Source organism: Falco cherrug, chromosome 3 (genome assembly GCF_023634085.1).
Source record: "Falco cherrug isolate bFalChe1 chromosome 3, bFalChe1.pri, whole genome shotgun sequence".
In the NCBI taxonomy this organism is placed as follows: Eukaryota; Metazoa; Chordata; class Aves; order Falconiformes; family Falconidae; genus Falco; species Falco cherrug.
In genome coordinates this window covers 86,517,609-86,537,710 of record NC_073699.1, presented here as the reverse complement: position 1 = coordinate 86,537,710, position 20,102 = coordinate 86,517,609, and the positions used below count along the sequence as shown (strand labels likewise).

Genomic DNA, 20,102 nt, shown 5'->3' with positions numbered 1-20,102 from the left:
TGACTGCTATATACTCCAGATGTCTTCAGTTGAATTCTATATTAAGCTATATTTGATAAAACATAGATCATGAATCATGATCATTTCCCCCATAGAGTGGTTCAAGTGAGTCCATATGTAACATGCACAGGCAGTTTTCCTACATATATATATATTTGTTGTTGTTGTTGTTTAATGACATAAGTTGGTTACATACTAACGCTTCCAGGTACAGCTGTTTGGATTTCTGAACTCTTTTTTCAGCCTTGCGTGCATGTATGCGCATGTCTTTCTCCACTCGTGTGCTATGCATACATTTAGTTCTGTTCCTTTTGTGAGTATCTGATCAGAACAGAAATATGACAAGTAATGAAGAGCTGATAACAAATAAGGTATTTTTTCACAATGTCCCAGTCCCAATGGTCCTGAAGAAGCTCTCTATTGAGAACTAAACCCTTAACTGCTGTCTTTGAGGATCTTGTTCCTCCATTGTGACCTCCTGAGCTGCTGAGAGGTTGAGATCCCTCAGCCTCTACCCAAGTCCTTGTCACCAAAGGGAGGCAAACGAACACCTTGTGAAATGAAATAGTTGACCTACAACTCTTTTAGTGATGAACATTTTTCCAAATGTTTCACTAATCATCAGAATATTAATGAGTAATAAACAAAATAAGCTACCAGCAGCAAAGAAGGAAAACAAGAGACAGTGTGTTATTTGCACAGCTGCAAATTTGTTGCCTGCTTCTCCTCCTACCCCAACCCAGGCTTACCAGATCTATGAAATCTGGAGATTCTCCATGTGTAGAAGGAGACTGATAAGAAAAAATATCAGATGGTGGTCAGAGGCGAATGGCAGAGATAATAAGGGATTTGGAAGATCTACAAAACATGTTGTTAAAGGCTGCACGAGAATCAGTTTTTGAAAATCTGATATGAAAAAACCCCACAACTTCTTGGATTTTAAAAAAACCCATAAAAATAAAGGTGTTACAAGGCACAAGCTGCAGAGATGCTGGAATAGCATCAGTAATTGCCATGCAAATCACTGCACTTTTGATTTTTCCTGTACCTGGAAAAGGAGATTCTCTGTCACTGCAGTGGCTTTTCTATTACCTAAAGCTCAAAGATTAAAAACTAGATGCTTTTATCCTAAATAGCTTTACTGCTGTTCTAAACAGCCTTACTGCTAAAGCCGAATGCGTGAAGATTAAAAGCACTGCTTAAAGGTTACTGACATTACTAATTACTATTTGTCATTAATGGCCAATCAGAGTGTGAAGAATGACTTGATGTCTTTTCCTCCCATGACCTGTACTAGTGAGTCCCACTGGCTTCTTAACTCTTATGAAGGATTTTCCTTCTATCCATCTTACATAACTACCTTTCTAACCTCCTGGAGTATCAGCTGGAGAGGTTGAAGTTCTGTGCATTACTTTCCTTCTTGGTGTGCATTTGTCATACTTAGCATTTTTCTGCTGGGTTAAGAAAACCCGATAAACATTAAAAGTCACGTTAGATTTTGATCTTTTTCACTTAGATGGTAAGGTACCATCCCTCCTCTGCTCACCTAAATAGAGGTTTCCACACCCCACACAAGCAAAATCAGAGGAGTTCCATATAAAGCATCTGTGGTCAGGAAAAAAAACCAAGTGGAGAAGATTAGTTACCTCATCTTTCACCAGAAGATAATGTGCTCTTGCTCCAAGGCTTCCAGCTCGCATGCTTGTGAAAGGTGTTTTGTATCTGGCATCAAAGCTGAGCCAGGGTATTTAAAAACCACATTTTGTTCAGTAAACTCTTTCCAAGGCAAGACTCCATGAACCCACACTGTCTAGAAGGATGACTCAAGGTTGCCACTGGCCAACTTTAATTTTATCTGTTTGTCTCTATGAACAGTATTGATCTCTGGCTGAAATCCTGATGAGTAGAGGTGACTTGGAATTTACAACAACTTATTATTGTCCATTTGCACATCCCTCTGCACCTCAGCTTTTACTTAATCATTTCCCTACAGATGGCCAAAAAGAGCTTAAAGCCATAGCTGGAGTTTCATTATCCCTAAGCTGCTCTTAATGTTGGTAGCCTCAGTCATTTTAAGTGCCCAGGTAATTCCGGAGAAGTATAGGCCACGCTTTGTCCACCTCTTATGTGAAGGTTGACTAATACATCTTCTCCATGGAGTTACAGACTGATTGCCTCTTATCCAGGCTTACCTGAACGTATCTGCCCATATACTTAACAGTATCTAAGTAAAGCACTGGTAAGCACTTAGTCACAGGTTCTCCCCAGAAGTCTCATAAATGGGTGGATGCCTTGGAAACCCTGCAGCTTAAATACCAAAGCCACTAAGGACTTCCCCAATATAGAAAACTTCTAGTTTGTGTCACTGACTTTGTCTACCATTAGCGACTCTTTGATTCACGTCTTTTCTTTAGGATGTAGCAGGTCTTCTCATTCTCTCTGCAGAGAGGGGATTCCTTTTAAGCTGACGTATGCCTTGATCTCTGAAAGCAGCTCCAAATCTCTTGTGTCTGCTGCCACAGTAGTTTCTGTGTTTTAAGGCCTCCAAGGATGCTGAGGATCTTTCAAAACATTAAAAGCAATTTCCTCAGCATCAACCACTTGCAAGAAATAGGTGTCCTTCATGAAGAATGGAAAAACGTGCCAGACTGGATGAATAACAAGGGGTGACACAGACAAGAGACTTGATACTTCCCTTTTTGCCTACAATTCTCTCAAGGTTTGAGTCCCTTATGTAAAATCTGAACAGGGAATGAGGAAAAGAGATTTTTTAGGTCCCAGTGGCGAGAAGGGGAACAGAGACTTTTGAAGGTTGCCAGAATGCTGACATTTGATAAGCAGCAGTAATGGAAAATTACAGATCTTGACCTCCTCTGGCATAGCAGAGGACATACCAGCACAAAACCATCCCAGGGGAGAGGAGCTGTGAGTGCACCTGCCTCCAAAGGGCAAGGAAAGGACAAACGTCATAACGTCATGGAGGGCTGGAATTCCTAATGCTGCCAGGCCAGACAGTGTCCCGTTGTCCTCAGCTGGGGGTTACTGGGATGCTCTGCAGTGAAGTCTGAATAGTTTGTCCCTTCTGAGATAAATCCCCTTTTGTGATGACTGTCCATTGTAGACCTTTCTGCCCAACACGTGCATGCTAGATGCTATTTTCTTATTTTTATTTTTTTTTTTAATCCTCTCCAGTTGCTTTACAATAAGACGGGTGTTAAACCTGGCTCTACTTCATGCTTAGAGCAGTGGACAATCAAAATGAACTGTCTCTCCTGTCCTAATGCAGGTGGTAGGGCTGTTCCAATGCTTTAAACTATTGGTGTGAAGAAAGACTTCCTTACTACTTTTACTACCTCACTTCTTACTTACTTACTACCTCACTCCTGAAGAGCCATTCAAAAACGCCTCTCATTGCATAGCATCTCTATCCATTTTTATTGCTGATAGTGTTTATTTCTGCCTCTAAAATAATACCACACATCCCCATGTAGGTATAGTTTTAGATTTATGCAATTACTGCATGTGACTTTCAATTTAAATGAACCTCTGACCCACTACTTCGCTCTCTGGCTGTGGACTTTTCTCTGATCTGGGCTTTTCCCTGTGATTACACTCATCAGTGGCCTTTCTTGACTGTGAAGACAAAAGATGTGTGATAATAAACACAGGATGACAGAAGCAAGCTGCTGCATTCCTCCTGAGCCCCATGCTCATTGCTGAGCTGAAAAAACAATCAGTGGATTGCCTTCAGCTTGAGGAGGCTGAAACAGAGCATCAGTGGGATTAGCAGGGTTTAGGGGTATTAGAATAATTGGTGGTGCTAATTTCCTATGCTGGAGACTTCCAGCTGAGTGAAGATACTGCAAGATGCTGGTCTCTGCAGAGACAGATGCACTTTAGAAAAAAGGAGAGCTAGCTGGTGATGATGCTAAGGAGGAGTAAAGAGATGCAAGAGTTAGAGTGGCAGTATGAAAGGATCGCAGTGCAGCAGGATCTGTAGCTTTGGTATTAGGTGAAAAAAATACCCTAGAAAATACCATGCATAAAGTTTGGTGGGAAGTTGCAACCCAGGGTGGAGAAGAGGAGACAGGAGCAAAGGACAGAAGACTTCATTTGGAACTTGAACTGGGGAGGGAAGGAGGAGATACTATTGCATTTTCTTGATACCAGGGGAAAGATAAATAAACTTCTGCCCTGTCCTGTCTGTGAGGACGCTATATAGCCTGCTAGATATAGATATAGATAGATATAGACTATCTGATATCCATGTGCACCTTGATCTCAGCCATAGCCTGAGAACAGGATACACATGTACCTCCCCACATCTGTGCTGGGGCCACCAGACATCAGAGTTTGAACAAAGCCCGGACTGTGAAAAGAAAACATACTGCGACTGGGAAGCAAGAGTAAGGATGAAATAGTTGAGGGAAAGAGTTTTCGATGTCCAAGGACAAAATGGAACTGTAAGCTTCATTAGCAGGTTGAAGGACTTACATTGCTGACAGTGAAAAATAAGGAAGGATGCAATGGACTTTTTAAGGATGGCCCATTACCTGAATTGTTTAGACAGGATGAAATAAATCTTTCCCTGGACTGGAAGCACATATTAAATGGGATCTGCAAGTCTGTTCCCACTTCAGTGTTCCTGGGTCTTGGACTAATGCTTTCCCCTCCTGTTATGTGCAAAGATCACCCTGCACAAAAGAAAGCTCTTTGATGACTGTCTTTCCACTGGGTTCACATCCATTCAGTCTCTAAGTTCTTCATCACCATGTTCAAAAGCCCCCACTGTAGTAAAAAGTTAATGAACTGGAGCTCTGGAGATTGATTATGGGTTGGGCTCACAATTCTCAAAGTTATATCAGAAGCTTTATCAGGTGCCTGCTTGGACAATCTCACCCTTGTATAGACCAACACTACCCCTCAAGTCAGGTTTTCCTTAGCAGTGTTAAATGTGGTCCTTTTAGGGCCATCAAGGCATTTTCAGCTAAAATATACATTGTCATGGCCCAGCCCTTAGATTTTTAAACATCCCATCATTCCTCTCGCTCTCTTAATTTGGCACATTGTAGTTTTGTAGCTTCAAGGGCTACAAACCTGGGGGTTTGAGGTCTCCTGTGGTGGACAAAGCAAAGTCTTAGTGGACTCTGCATTGCTGCATAGTGCCAATAGTAGGGGAGGCAATTAATTTTAACCTTCCAGTCATTTGAATATGATTTTCCTTTTAGCACTAAGGGTAGTGGAAGCTTCCCTGCTAGCTGTTGTCACTTCATCCCCAGGAATGCTCCTATAAGCTCCTGACTTTTACTGCTTTAAATGTTCAGCAAGTACCTGGTTAAATCCTGTGGAGGCATGGAAGATTGTCTTCAGGGAGACCCATGAATGCTGAAGCTTTGTGAGCAAGACTTCTTGGCTTCCATCTTCAAGGCAGTGAGAAATGATAGCATATGATTAACTTATGAAGTGCTTGCTGAGGCAATGTCATTAGTTCGAACAGGCCCTTGTGAAAATGGAAACCATCAGAACATGAATTTTTAATGTCTGGGCTGCATTAAGATCTAAACATGATGGAGACTAAACTTAGAGCCTGAACTCAGAGCGTGGTGCTGTTATTTGTGGCGGAAGCCAGAGATGGATTTAGGGAGAAAGTAGCGTAGTGTTTTTTAAGAGGCTCTTGTGTCAGGGGAATCTCCACCAGTTTTGGGCAAGTGCCAGCACAAATTAGACTAGTTTCTAGGTGACAAATGCACCTCTGTCTCTGTCCGGGGTCTCCACCAAGCTAATTCTGTTTCTGCCTTTAAATGCTTCCTTTCCATCCATCATTGCATTCACTTTCACTCCTGATGATCTGTTCTCACCCATTCTCATGTGACCCTTCCTCCTTCTAGGCCACCTCTTCCCACCCTACGCTGACTGCTGATCCCCCCTCTTCACTGCTTTGCATGCCCACTCCCTCCCTGCCATTGCCGGTAAGAAAACACCTGAAACCAGGAGCTGGCACTGGAGGGAAACAGCACTGTGCAACTTGTGAGTGATGCAGGAGATGGCCAGCTAGAGGCTGCCATGGCAACAGCTGGATTTCCTTCACACACACCCCCCCCCGCCTCCTCAGAGATTATACTAAAATGGCAGGGAAAAAAAAAAAAAGAAAAAAAAAAGCAAAACCCAAACAGCTAAGGGGAGAACCAAAGAACGCTCTTCCCCAACAAAATCATTTGGCTTTTTTACATGTCTCCCAATGTAAATCCCTGGTGTCCCTAGTTGCTAGTACAACCATCCTGTGATTATCATTACAACATGTTAAGCAAAAAAAGGGTTGGTTTGCTTCCTCTTAGTGGGGAAGACCTTGCTCTGTACTTCTTGTTCTGTGATCTGTGAGCTAAGTGACAAAGCTGCGGTGGAAGGATCTATCTGGAGATGACTATGCTTTTATTTGGCTTGTTGCAGTGGTTGTATGCACTTAGAAGATCTGGGGTTTGGGGCGTGCAAGTGTGTAGGAATGCCTCTAGGAGAGGTCCTAGTGGTGCTGCTTCTCCTGCGGCAACCCAGAGGACAGGCAAGCCCTGCTCTTCATCACAAGGTCATTGTATCAGTTAGCATCCTACATGTGTACTCAGACACATACAAGTCTACTTGGCATGAGGCAACATGTGAGATGTTGATTGAATGTGTGCTTGAAACACAGGAAGAATCTGACTGATATGCTACTTCTAGTGGTCTTCATCTCTCCTGCTGGATTGTGGTTTTTTGAAAAAAAATATGGCTCATGTGCTTTTTCTCTTTCCTTCGTTTGTGACTGCTTGCATTGGGAAACACCAAAACTGTGTAGAGCACTGAGTGGAGAAGGAATTCCCATGAATAAACATGAAATTCACACAAAATTTGCAATCCAATTGCAAATTGATATTTAATGTTGCATCAGAGAAGAGTGACTGTCTGGGGATGTTTGCGCAGTACAACCTTTCAGTCTGTGCTGCCATATCACAGACCCTTTTATTCCCAGCATCCCCTGCCTGACTCAGCCTTGTTCAGTGTGTCACAGTGCCGTCCAGGTCTGTTCACTACCAAAGACAGTGAGCTGTATGCACCGTAGACCTCCAGCTTTCAAAGCCCAGGCTGGGCCCCTGTGAAGGTCCAGGTGGGCTAGCATCCCATTTCTCACAGTGACCATAATTCGTCCCTTCACAGACAGACAATGGATTCCACCCCAATCTCTTAAAGTTGTATGCTGAACTTAAGCACTGAAGCACAAGATGGATATCCCTTCCCTGTGCCTATCAACAGGGAGAGTAAACTTGAAGTTTTTGATTCTTCCATATGTCTCCAAGCCCACTCCATGCTACTTTTAATATGTCATCCCCAGGAACTTTCCTTCAGACTGGAGATCTTGAAATGTCACAGTAGATCAGGTTTTGGAAGACTTCAAGCTTTATTTCTGAATGAAGCAGCATCTAAGAGATATCTTGGCAGCTGTAGCATCAGAATAGCTCTGTCCTAGTCAATGAAGCTACAGCAATAAACATCAGCTGGTAGTATAGCCCATAAACAGTTAGACTTGCCATGCAGTCAAATCATTTCTTCCTAGAACCAAGATACCCTCATTCTTCTTGGGTCCCAGCCTGAACAAGTTTTCAGGGTGCTGCTAAGGTATTTTCAATTTGCTGCTTTAGCTGCTAATAGGGCTGAGTCCTTTTCTGGGGGGAGAGGGGTTTGGCAGTCATTGGTGTCCAGCCAGAGAAGCGATGAATGATAGACACATACATACACAGGAAGATATAGTTAATATGGGGCACAGAAGCCGAATTTCAGCTTGATCTTGAGGATGTCAGATTGCTGAGCTCTGATATCCTCACTTAGTTTCACGCTGTTTGTTTTTCTCCCCCCGCCTTCTCCTCAACAATTAACTTTGCAATTAGACTTAATTATATTCAGTAGATATTGAATGTGTCCTCTGCCCCAGTTGCTGCTGATGGAGAAATGCAGCAGTTGGGGTGAAAGATGCACAGTCAGCTCAGCAGACCATCCAGCAGTGATTCACACATCCTCTGCATGGGTGAGAACATGGATCTCTCCTAAATACGCAGTCTTGTGATTTTCTCCTCCTCTTGCTCCCACAGAATTTCACCTTTCTGGCTCATTTTAGGAGTCAAGCAACTGCTCTTAAATGTCAGGGAAACCTGGAAGAATCCCTTGAAGGATTTTTTTTTTTTTTCCACCAAAGGTGGCAAATTTCAGGATAGTATTATGCAACCAGAAAGCTGGTTTTCAAATGTATCATAAACCCAAGGTACAGTCTTTGTTAGTAGAACACAATGTCCGTTCTCTGTCTCCCAGTCTCTAGGGCACGGAGGGATCACCTGTGAAGCTGGCAGACCTCAAAGCAAAGTTTCTAAAAGGTCTTCCAGTACCAATTATCTTTTGGTGTTACTTGACTCTGAAGTGTCCAGAAATCCAACACCAAATAACTCTTTTGGGGTATCAGTGTTAGCATCACTACCCTTCCTCTGTTCTGGATAAATGGCAATGTGTAAAGAGTGTGTGCATGTGTGTGCATATATACATGTGTGTGTGTGTTGGCTTTTGTACAATGTACAGTTTTATGCGATGTATCAGTAGCTGAGATATCAGGTACTTCAGTCTCTTAACAACCTATCTATTGATACAGTATATGAATGTTAGATTACTTTCATTCCCTTCTGGGAGGTATGTGGCAGTCTTTCTGTAGGGAGGACAGGGTGAGAAGTAATATTTTCAAACTATTATGTGCAGTGGGGATTGCTTCATGGCTTGGAAAGCAAGCATTTCAGTTCAACACAGCTCCTTGTGGGAGCTAGTGTGAAAGACAAGTGGTTTGTAAAATCTGGGTACAGAAAGCCTTTGAAATAGAAGTTTAAGATCTTGCATGGAAATGACCTTTTTTTTTATTGCTGGAGAGCTATCCGGAGAAATAAGTTTGGGTGATTCTTGGCCTTAGATTCCCCAGAATAATGATAGTCACTGGATAGGAAAAGGAGGGTTTGCTATGGACATCAATCTGCTTCAGACCAGGTATTCAAGCTGCTTTGGTTTGATTATATGCGTAACTCACCGATTTTGAAGGAGAGTGAAGTTATTTCTCTGATCTTCTGGATCAGAGCCTTTGCTTCTGGAGGACTAGTACTTTCATAGCCAAAAGGCAAGTAGTACTCCTTGCAATAATGCAGAGACCACATCTCCTGGTAAATTGTCTCTTAAAGGCAAGGATGGAAGGTGGAGCAACAGTAAACTGCAGCAGCAGTCCAGTAAGTGCCTGGTTGTACTTTACTTCTGTGACTAGAGGACTTCATTATCTCGAGCTGCTCAAGTAAATCAATTTTAAATGCATAATACCTCCCCCATCACTTTTGCTAGCTGGAACTCAACTAAACAATGCATCTCTTGAGAAAAACAGACAAAAATCCCAGCCATTGGGTCAATTTGCTGTGAGTAGAGATATCAGTCACATACAGAACATTGGCCAAGCACTTACTCGGGTACTTCATGTGGAGAACCTTGGGGGAAAGCTGAAACCCTCCATCTGCTCGGTGAGAAATCGTGCTCAGAAAGTTGAGTAGCCTGGACTTTGCAAAGAAGTGGTCCCTTCTTGCTTCCAATTAGGCGGTCCATATACTGCATTGTCAGAAAAACAGGTAATTGATGGAGAACATAGAAATTCACATCCTGTTGCTCCCTCCTCATCCCCCCAATGTGAGTGAAAACTTGCATCACTGAAAACTTGCTCCCCACTCCCCCACCCCCCTTTCCTGGAGCTTATTTATTTATTTATTCCTGTGCCTAGTAATTAAAACATTGTGTCTGGCCAAATTACAAAAAAAGAAGAGAAGTACCCAAAACCTAAACACCCCACATTACCAGAGGAAAAGAAAGGCTGGAATTGCCATAAATAACACAGTAGTTCATGAATAATTCAAAACAGAATATATTTGTTATTGTGAGGAGTTATCGCAGCTAATTATAGTCTATTGCTATCGTTCTCTCCAAAACTCTGGCATTGATCACTGCAGGACATGCCAAATATTTCATTAAAACAAAATATTGTACTCAATACTTCCCTGTTGATAAGCAGGTCTTTCCCCAAGAGGGATCACTGTTCTTCAGTGGCTTTTGTTCGTTCGATCATGGTCAGTAAGAAATGGAAAAGACCTTTCACTTAACTGACTTGTTCATCTCTATTTGTCCAGCTGGTCCCTGCAGACTGTTCTCCTCTGCTCAACGTTGGCCTAACTGTCTTGGCACAGAAAAGGCTCAGGCTTCCACCATTCCAAGAAAAACAGGGAATATCCTTTTAAGATTTTTTTTTTTAAAAAAAAAATATCTGATTTTATTTTTTTTTAAATAATCTGATTTTTTTTCTTTAAATCTGTCTGCCTCCTTTAGAAAAGGCTTGCATCCTGGGATGGGAGGAAGATTTATGCACATTTTAGAGTGATATCTATCAGGTTATGTGGCTTTCCTGTTGGGTTTCCTTTCAGATTTCCCCATGAGCTGCAAGATTGCTGGGTGTATAGAAGACTTTATGAGTTGTAGACAATTGGCAAGCAGCAGATGTTGACTAGACATGAGCTTGGAACTGGAGATGTTTAAGGAATGAGCTCCAGAAAATCAGAATATGCCAAAGAACTGTCTCTAAAAGAAGTTTTAATGAGAATATTAATCATGAAATGCAGCAAAGAAAGTAAAAAAAAAAAAAAGAAAGAAAGAAATATTTCATGAGAGAAATGCAAAGCCAGTATTATTTTAGAAAATTGACAGACAGGGAGGAAAATTAGATATCTTTAAAAGTTTGAAGAGGCTGGGGAAGGCTAACAGATGGCCAGCCTGGTGGGGGTAAATCTTTCCCAAGCTTCAGATATTAAGTTGCAAGGAAGTAAGGGTGTTATTTTACCTGCAAGTGGGAACCTCAGCATGAACATGAATCTAGTGCCAGCAAAACACTGCTCTAGGGAAGAAATCGCCTATTGTCCAGTCTCTGACATTAGATTTACAGTATGTTGTATCATTGCGAATAGTTGTTGTCCTTGGTCAGACTAAATCTAACTTTCAACCTATTTTGAAATATGGATCAATCTGATATTTCTGTGTAGTAGAGGTGACAGGGTTTTTTTCCTTCTACACTCACCTATGTCTTTGATTCCTTTTCCCCTGACATCTCTTTTTGGCCTAACTTCGGCTAAAGGCCTGAATCTGTAAGACACAAAGTTTATATTCCTAAAATCTACTGAGAAGTCTGCAAAAAACCTGTTAGTATTATTATCATTACTACCTCCCATATAACATCATTCTGTGTCTGCATTTCCTACAAGAACTTTAGATAAAGTGAAGGCTATTTACATGACTGTACAGTACGTGATACAGGCTTGCTCCACCACTCAAGAGTCTTAAATAACCCTAAGAGGTCTGCTAAGGGACACATTATTTGTGGGTGTGCTCTGAACTCTGAGTGAATGAAAAAGCTTTGGTGTATCTGCATTGCTCTGAAGGGATGGCACCACACCAGAGTTAACGTGGTTTGCTCCACATCTCACCCCTTCCCACCTTTCTGAGCACTCATTTGGGTGCTGGCAGAAGACCCCCCAGGTGATTTTCTGAGGTTCTGCTGCATGTGGGCACACAGGTACCTGACATTACCTAAAAGCTGTTTGGCTAGGTCTATGAGCTTCCACGATGGCACGTAGGCAGGTGTAGCCTTGAGGGCACATAGGAGCCACCGTTATTTGAGGGAACAGAAATGGCCTCTTTGCCTTCCTTGACTTAAGTCATCAAGCACTTACTTGCATTAGTTGGGATGGGGGAATACAGGAGATAAATGCAGCACATTAGATTCCTTCTAGATTTTAAGTTGAATTATTTCAGACTCTTTAGAGTCTCATTTAAGGACTTTGTTAATTTCATAGTTATATACCTAGTTTGGTTGTTGGGAATAAAAAGGAAATAACCTCCAAAGCATTTTCCAGACAGTTACAGAGAAGATCACTTGAACACTGACTGGCTTTTTGGGAGATTGTTACAGAGAGAAATCACTGTATTGCAAGGAGAAGAAGAAAACTGCATACATTTTACATGAACAGGTTATTTGAGAACACGACAGCTATAATGAGAGCGAGATCATCTTGCTTGGAGCTTTACAGAGTGGAGGTCAGACAGCTCTGAATTAGCAGAGTCATTAATATTCTACTACAACATAAGGCTGGAAGGGACCTTCTAGGTCATCAAGCCAACCATGTCATATAATCCTTTTTGAGAAGAGCAGGTGTCATTGGAGGCTAAGTAGTGGAGAAAATGCTTCTGGAGACATAAAGTACTGGTCACTGACCGAGCGGTTAACAGAGAGCAAGGGCGAGGGTTTTGTTAAGGGACTTAAGGGAATTATGTATACCTGACTGAGATATCTTGGAAATTTCCAGTACTTCCAAAGTAACTTCTGCATTCCTTGCTGTGTTTAGGAAGAAAAGTTCTGACTCTTCCCTAAACATCTTGCATTATTGAACTTCAGAACTCGGGGGGTAAATACGTTGCTATGTGGATCAGTGCAAGCTGCTAGGCACAGAGCAAAGAAGGACGGATCCTGCCTGCTCTTCAGTGCCTTCAGTTCTTCCTGAAGATGAAGGTGCTCAGCAGTGTTGAGATCATCCTCTTTAGGGTTGTCTCTGACTTGTAAAGGACACCTAAACTTGACTGTTTCTGAAGCATGGATGCAGGAGACAGTGATATGGAGCAGCGAATGGAGGTACCAGGTTTTCTTCCTAGGAATCCCACTTGATTCATGTCTTAGCTTTGCCTGAGTAGAATTTTAATTCCACTCTGCCTTTGTTCTCATCCATGTAATGTACTAAGATAATTACATTTTTGTGTCTCACAGGGATGTTGTGAGGTTTCTCTAACATTTATCAAGTGTTTGAAGAAGATCTTATGAAGGTAGAGTGTAAGTACCAGAAATCGCTAACAGTCCTGACGAAGATCCTTCCTTCGAGCAATGTAGACAAATTCAAGCTGGAACTATGGCAAACATTTCTTAACAGAAAAATTAATTAACTGCTATGGCAGCTTCCCAAGGGAGGTGGTAGATTTTCCATGGCTCAAAATCTGTAATTCAAAGCTGCCTGTCTTTTTGAAAGGCAGGCTCTAGCTCAACTTGTTACAAGTTATTTGGTTCAATGCAGAAATCACTGGATGACGCAGGTGATAGATCTTGTGGAGTAACTAAAGGGCCCCCCACCATCTCTGAATGTTTTTATCTGGGAAGCAGAGAACCCCCAGCAGATTTTTCTGCTAGTAGCATATTCACCAGGTCCCCTCCCCAGTGCATGGCCCTTGCTTCTTCAACTAAATTTTCATTCACCTTGTGACACCAGCTCATAAATACTGTCATCTTATTGGGGGACTGTCACTTCTGTTGCTTTTTTAGATAACAGATAGTTTTTACTGTTTTTTTATTTTATCTCTGGTTTAGTAGCAACTGTGTGTTGAAAAAGTTCTGTCTTGTGTCAAAGACCAGCCAAGTGACCCCATGGTCTGGCATGGTCAGTGCTAGAAATACCACCAGGGACCGAGTATATGTTGTACCTGTGAAGATGTTTTACCACTGTATTTACCGTCACTTCTTTTTGCCTTATTCCACATGCCGCTATATCAACAGTGTACAGTCCTGTTTTCTATTTATTTATAGACCCCAGATACCAGATAAAAGAGTATTTTGGGAAATGAGGTTCTCCACTTCTCTCTGATCTCTGCCTGGGTGCATTGCCCTTCATGTGTTTATGAAGTTGGGAAGGACACAGTCAAAACTGTTTTGCTTTCACCTTCCACATACCCTCAGTCTCCCTATGTGTGGGATTTTAGATAAACTTCAGTCACAGGGTTGTCACTTTGTGGCCAGTGGGCTAGATCTAAATCTGGGAAGAATGGTTTTGGCAATGGATAGTATCCAGCCATCAGCTGTGCCTGAACATGGACAGGTGCTCCAGGTGTGTCTAGCTGTAATATTCATGTGAAAAAAGGCAATGGACCTGGTGAAAAGAGTGCCTTGGTCCCCATAAATCACGTTTGCCACATCTACTGCTTACACAAGAGGTTGCCAAAATCCACAAGGGACTCTCTCTTCTTCTCTGTTAAAAAGCTTAGGCTGCCTTGTTGTGCCTCAAAACCAAATAATGCTTTTTTTTTCTAAAGCGTCCTGAATGGTCCCCAAAGATCAAACATGATTTGCTGCTTATGTCAAATTTTCCAAGACAAGTTACTGCTACAAAACTCTCTGTTCAACAGAAGCATTCAAATAACAAACTGGTCGTTACTGTCTTCTCATGTGATGGATGAAGTTAAGTTTTAGGAGAGGAAAGAAGGCATTGTATAAACAACAGATAGGTTATTCTTACTACTATTTTAAAGGGGATTATAACATGAACTATGATGAAACAGAGTTGAGAAGTGACCTTTGTGCTAGAAGGTGGGGAAAGAAAAGCATTTAATCAAAAGGATCACATCTGAAAAATTCATTTGATAGTGATGATGCAGTAACTGCTACTGTAAATACAATTTCCTCTATTTTTAAAGAACCATTTGGTTTCCAGACACACAATTCAGCACTGTGCTAACTGGCAGCTTTGGTGTTTAAAATGGATTGTGTCGAGACAAGGAAATACCTGGAGGCAAATGTGCTGTTAGGAAAGAGCTGTAAACATTTATATTAAAGTCACAAGAGGGCTTTGTGACTGTCAGGAGGCAGGCAAAGGGCAATCTTAGATCTTGCCAACACACTTTGTTGGAGTTTGCAGAAGTCATCTTCTATCTTGTAGCTACAGAGACTAACTTTCAAAAATACAGGAACTTGGAGGGTGAACTCAGCTCCTTATTTCCATTATGTTCAGGCAAGTCTTGAGGGTGCTTAGCATTCAAGCAATTGGGCTAGTTCTAGTCTGGGATAATTTTTGGCTGAGGAGATTTCCTAACATATACCAGATAAAGGTGTTTTAAAGAGGTTCTGTGCTTTGTTGCCTTCTCTTAGGACTTCCAACAACAAAACATAATTCCTTATTTTAAACGCCCTATTTTTTGGTTATGTGGTGCCAGATCTATATATGTATCTAAGGGTTCAGGTGCTTCTTGGACATCTTAATAGAAGATAGTTACTTTTATGCATATAATCCACATGTTCTGAAAAACTGAAATCATATTTCTTTCTTTCATGTATTGATTGATTTTCCAAATACATCCAAATGAAGGGAGATCCTTGCTGCTGGGCAGTACAGAGAATAGAGGACCCCCTAGGCTTCACTACACAAAACCAGTTTAAAGCCAGAAGTGAACATGATGATATGCCATCTGTGTAGAGCAGACCAGAGAGCTTCACTCAGCAGTTTCTGAAACAGTCCCCTAACTCAGGCTGAACAGGAGAATTAGATCCCGTCTCAGTTTAATATTTTGCAGTGGCAGAGGAGCTGCTGCCCCTTCTGTGATTAGTTACCAGTTTAGAAGACACACACACACACTTAATTTCCATTCTAAATCCCTATTTGTATTCCATATCATGAGCTATTGCCAGATTTTATCAATGTAACACTACTGGAAAGGGTAGGTGAAGATCTTAGCTGGTAGAGGTTGTGCCAGCCAGTTTTGTAACAGAGTGGGATATAACCTGGTTCCTGGTATTATTTAGACAAATCCTATATATACCTTTCTGTTCTACCTGCAGGGATGCTGGAAATATCCATGTTCTCTCTTTTCTTTGTCTATAGGCTTTTCTATTAGAAACAAAGCCACCTTCATCCCTTCTCTCCCTGGGCTCCTTCCATCCATCTCCAGTTCCTCCTTGCACCATAGATCCACTATTGTCTTGGGCAGCAAAAAAAGTGAGTTTTGTTCATTTTTGGTGCCATTTTTTACCTCCACAAATGAATGTCAGGGAAGAAAAGGGGGAGGGTACTACCTGCCTCGCCTGTGTGATAGCCACAATATATGTTTTTGTCAGCCAGTATCATGGCCTGTGAGGCTGTGAAGGAAAGACTTCAGAAATCTTTCTGTATGTGTTGCATAGTCATCTACAGTCCCTGGATAAGGGATTCAATAGCTTAGATGACCTTTACCAGACTTTTGTGTCAGGCTCTGCCCCCAGTTTTTCCCTCTTCAAAGCAGCCTGTCCACTCATTTCTAGGTTTGTGTATTTTGATAAACTCCTCAATATTTTTGTGACCATGCTTTGTGACCGGTGTGGACCAGCTGCCAGCAGCCTGCTTCCTGCCAGCTGCTTCCTCAGGGGGTTTTGCCCCTAAAAAGGGAAAGACCATCATCTGCCAGGTGTGCCTTCTCCTGCTCATTTTACTTTGAAACCAGTCCCCAGTGCAATACACAATAGGACATATCATCCTCACATGGCACGGTTGTCATGAAGGACAAAGGACATCTAATGTCCATTCATTACAGCAGAGAGAAGTTTGTGCAGAATGCAGACTTGACGCTGGGAGACAGCAACCTTGTTAATTAAAATGTCTGACTCAAATCCCCTTAAGGTGAGAGAGTTGCATTTTTTATTACCATTGCTAATAATGATACAGTCAGCTGGTACCTTGTAGAAGCATAATGCGTTTCATTTACGTTGACAAAGCCTACCCACTTTGCATGTTTCCTCTGTGCCTTATATGTGACTCTTCAAAAGAATCATGAAATAAGGCTAAAGATGGAGAGAAAAGAAAAATTTTAAAAAAAAAAGGTAATGTTTTTATTTTTTCCATCTTGTAAGACAAAACCCGTTCATTATCATTCTCCAAATCTTGAACATAATCTTGGAAATTAACATCAAGCTCATAGGAGGGGAGGGAGAACCTAGAAGGAAATGTAGCCAAGCAGGAATAGAGGTGAAGCTGGGAAAATGCTAAGGTAACTGCTCCAGGATAGGTTCAAGAAGGGTGACATATATCTTTAGTTACAACTTGAATGATCTGCTGAAAAACCTCACTCCTTAATCACCTCTTGCATCACTGGAAGTACCTACTACTTTACCCTATTCCACCCTGTTAACTGCAATGGATGTTGTAAACCTGTCCTTCTTCTCTTTATAGAGGATGGAGGAAAGGGCTGTAAAAGGAAGGACTTTAAAACATATCATGGAAGGGCTTAAAAGCTCTGACTAAAACTGTACTTCATTTCATGGGTTACTTTGCAAATACATCAGGCCATCTCCATGACTTATTTAGGGCACCAAGCGCTCACTGAAATCATAGTGCTAATGGGACATGAACCCTGTTTTGCCTCTGCTTTGCCTAAAACAAGCAACGAACCATGTGGTCACAATTTTTGTAGGGCAGAAAATGCTCAGAACTTGCTCATTCCAACTTGGTAGCATAACCGGGAGGTGCCACTCCTTTCACAGCTACTTAAGCCCCTGCAAGATCAAACTGTAGCAGTAAATGCGTTGCTCAAAAGCTTCAGTGAATGCAAACTCAGCTTCAAGGTAATGGGCCTTTTCAGGCCTTGAGATACAAAAGATTTCTGTCAGGACAGTGTCTATGAGTCAAGCTCCAGCAATTCTGATTCCACCTGGAAATAGGTCCCACAAAGGCCAACCAAGTCATTAGCAGTCTATGACTAACTGCCTGTTGTAAGATGGGCATAACGCAACTTCCCTTTGAGACAGAGCTCAGCTTGAGCCCTGTAGCTGGTTTTTCATCATGGTGCATTCAGGCAGGATTTATCTGCTGTCTTGGTGTTGTCATTCATGGCCATTCTGGTCACAGGAGAAGCTCTGCTTCAAAACCTCAGCTTGCCATGACCTCTGCCCCTGGTGAGCAAGGTATAGCATGAGATCCAGAAGTGAAACCTGCCCTGGCAGCCTTTGCACATGCTTGCCATTGCAGCTTTGCACTTGCAAGGATCCCATTAGCATCATCTCACTGTTGCTAGGAGATGACATTGTCTTTGACTGAGCCAAACCATGACTCAGCATGTTGTTGTAGCATGTTTTGTTGTTGTGAGAGAGGAGGCATCAACTCTGAGCTGCAGAGATGAGTTTGAGGAGCAGCATGAATGCCATATGAGAAAGAAAAGGCTGAGCAGAAGAGCCCCAAGGTTGTGCTGAGGAGCAAGAGGGAACATTTAGGAGTTAAACCTCACAATTTCAAAACTACCTAAGAGCATTTCTGCACTGGCACAGCACAGACCCATAAGGATACCCTGTTAAGTCCTATACAGACCATCTCATACTTTGGGAGCCTCTTGGACACGTTAGCATGGCTTACCCAAGCAAATATAGCCTATAAGGCCAAACTGTTCCTGGGCTTAGCCAGTTCCCTGCTACAGGCTGTGTGCATGGACATGTTGGATGTACCTTCCCCTGAAATTTAGCAGGGTTATTATTAGCTCTGATAATTAGAAGGAAAAGTTTGCTGCTGATATTTAGTGTGTTTTGTAGTAAAGAGCTCTGCAATGCTGTGACTTTGTACCTCAAAGGAGAAGAGATAATCATGTCAAAACCCTAAAAATCTAAGGTTTTGTGTGAATATTTACTCTTTTTTTTTTTTTTTTTTTTTTTTTTTTTTTTTCTTTTAATGGCTGATACCTGATTATCCTGATGCCTTAGTCTATATACACAGAGCATGGGAGATTCATAGTTTCTGCTGAGTGACCCAGGCTTCAGAAAACTATTGCAGTATGAATAAACAGTAATAAACACAGTGATTATTTCACTGGCAGGAAGAACAGATTCTGGAAGGGAAGAGAATTAACATGTACTGATTTTTATCCTCACAGAACAGTGTTTCTGACAGCAGGACTATTGTACACTGCCCAATCTGTGATTGCTCTGACTGGTATCACTAACCAGCATGGCACCCCGATAGTTCTTTTTCCTATTTGTAATGAACACGGCATTGAAAAAAAAAATCTCATTCACCGAGGAACAAATAATTGAATAAGTGAAAATAACTAATAAATGTGCTGAAATCCTAATCTCTCAGTAGGGAAAAATACAAATTGTATTGGATCATTACCTGAAGTTTACTACTCACTAACTTCTACCTTGGGACTCACATTTCAGTGTGGACAGGCAAAACACCAGAAAATGAACACTTGGGCAGTCTTTCCTGCCCTGGAATAAGTAGAGAAAATAAGATGTTGCTACAAATCTTGTCCTCTCGGTCTCCTCTGGTTCATATGCATGCATTGGTCTTATACGCAGAGAATCATCAGAAGACTCTTCACTAAAGGTTTGTCTAGAAATGTCTTGAGATCTTCTTCATGACAGGAGTGGGAGGCATGCTGTAGTGGATGTAATGATACAGGATACCACTCTGTGTGACAGAGTAACAGAGACAATTTTCCTGCCTCTGAATGGCACCTTGCTCTTGGAGAGATGCATATACCCTGCAGCAGCAGAGGAACCTCTGTAGAAAGCCACTGCTGGTTTTGGACCGCTGCCCCATCTCTCTGCTGGAGAGTTTTTCTCCTGGCCTTTTAAACTGTCTTCTCTGTTGCTCTCACTGTTGGTTAGTTTCTGATGGATAGCACTGACATGTACATGGATGTGGTCTTCCTGCCGAGTTGATGGGTGACAGTTTTTCAGGTTTGGGTTACATCCAAAGTACTTTGCTTAGGAAGCTGTCAGATTAGTATTAACTGTCAGACAAATGATAGAGGTCTTTCTGTAATGATCCTGACATTTCTCTGGGTTCACCATCTAGATGATTCCAGGACATAGAAAGTAATCAAATCCCTTGTCTCCGTGATGTATGTAAACACGCTGAGCTGTAACCCCTGTACACAGAAGAAGTGAATTAGACCTTTGGACTCTCTGAACTGAATAAAGAAGTGAAGAAGAGCTAGGTCCAAGATCAACCAACTCAAAAGAAGAACAAGAGGCCAGAGCATCACAGTAGCTCTGACTTCTACAAATTGCTGCTTTATACCTGATACTTTCCTTTTCTGCCCAAGACCTCCTTAAGGGGTGAAATGTCTTATGTGTCTATTGCAGGTCTTTGTCTAGGAAGAATTCTCCTCCCCTCCTAGCCTCCCGAATGACTCAATAATTACTTTAACTGATTCAACGCTCCCCCTCAACCTCCAACCGCCCCCCTCGC

The 20,102-nt window shown here is 41.9% G+C and overlaps 1 protein-coding gene across 6 annotated transcripts in view; it reads left to right on the top strand.

Annotated features, from left to right (window-relative positions):
- Nucleotides 1-20,102, top strand: part of ADGRB1 (adhesion G protein-coupled receptor B1) — a 295,088-nt gene that overhangs the window by 21,986 nt on the left and 253,000 nt on the right. The window contains exon 2 of one of the 6 annotated variants that reach the window (XM_055705719.1): nt 15,771-15,884. The exons of the other annotated variants lie outside the window; for them this stretch is intronic. The gene's annotated coding sequence lies outside the window, so the exon portion shown is untranslated. The remainder of the gene's footprint in view (nt 1-15,770; nt 15,885-20,102) is intronic. 6 annotated transcript variants of the gene reach the window in all.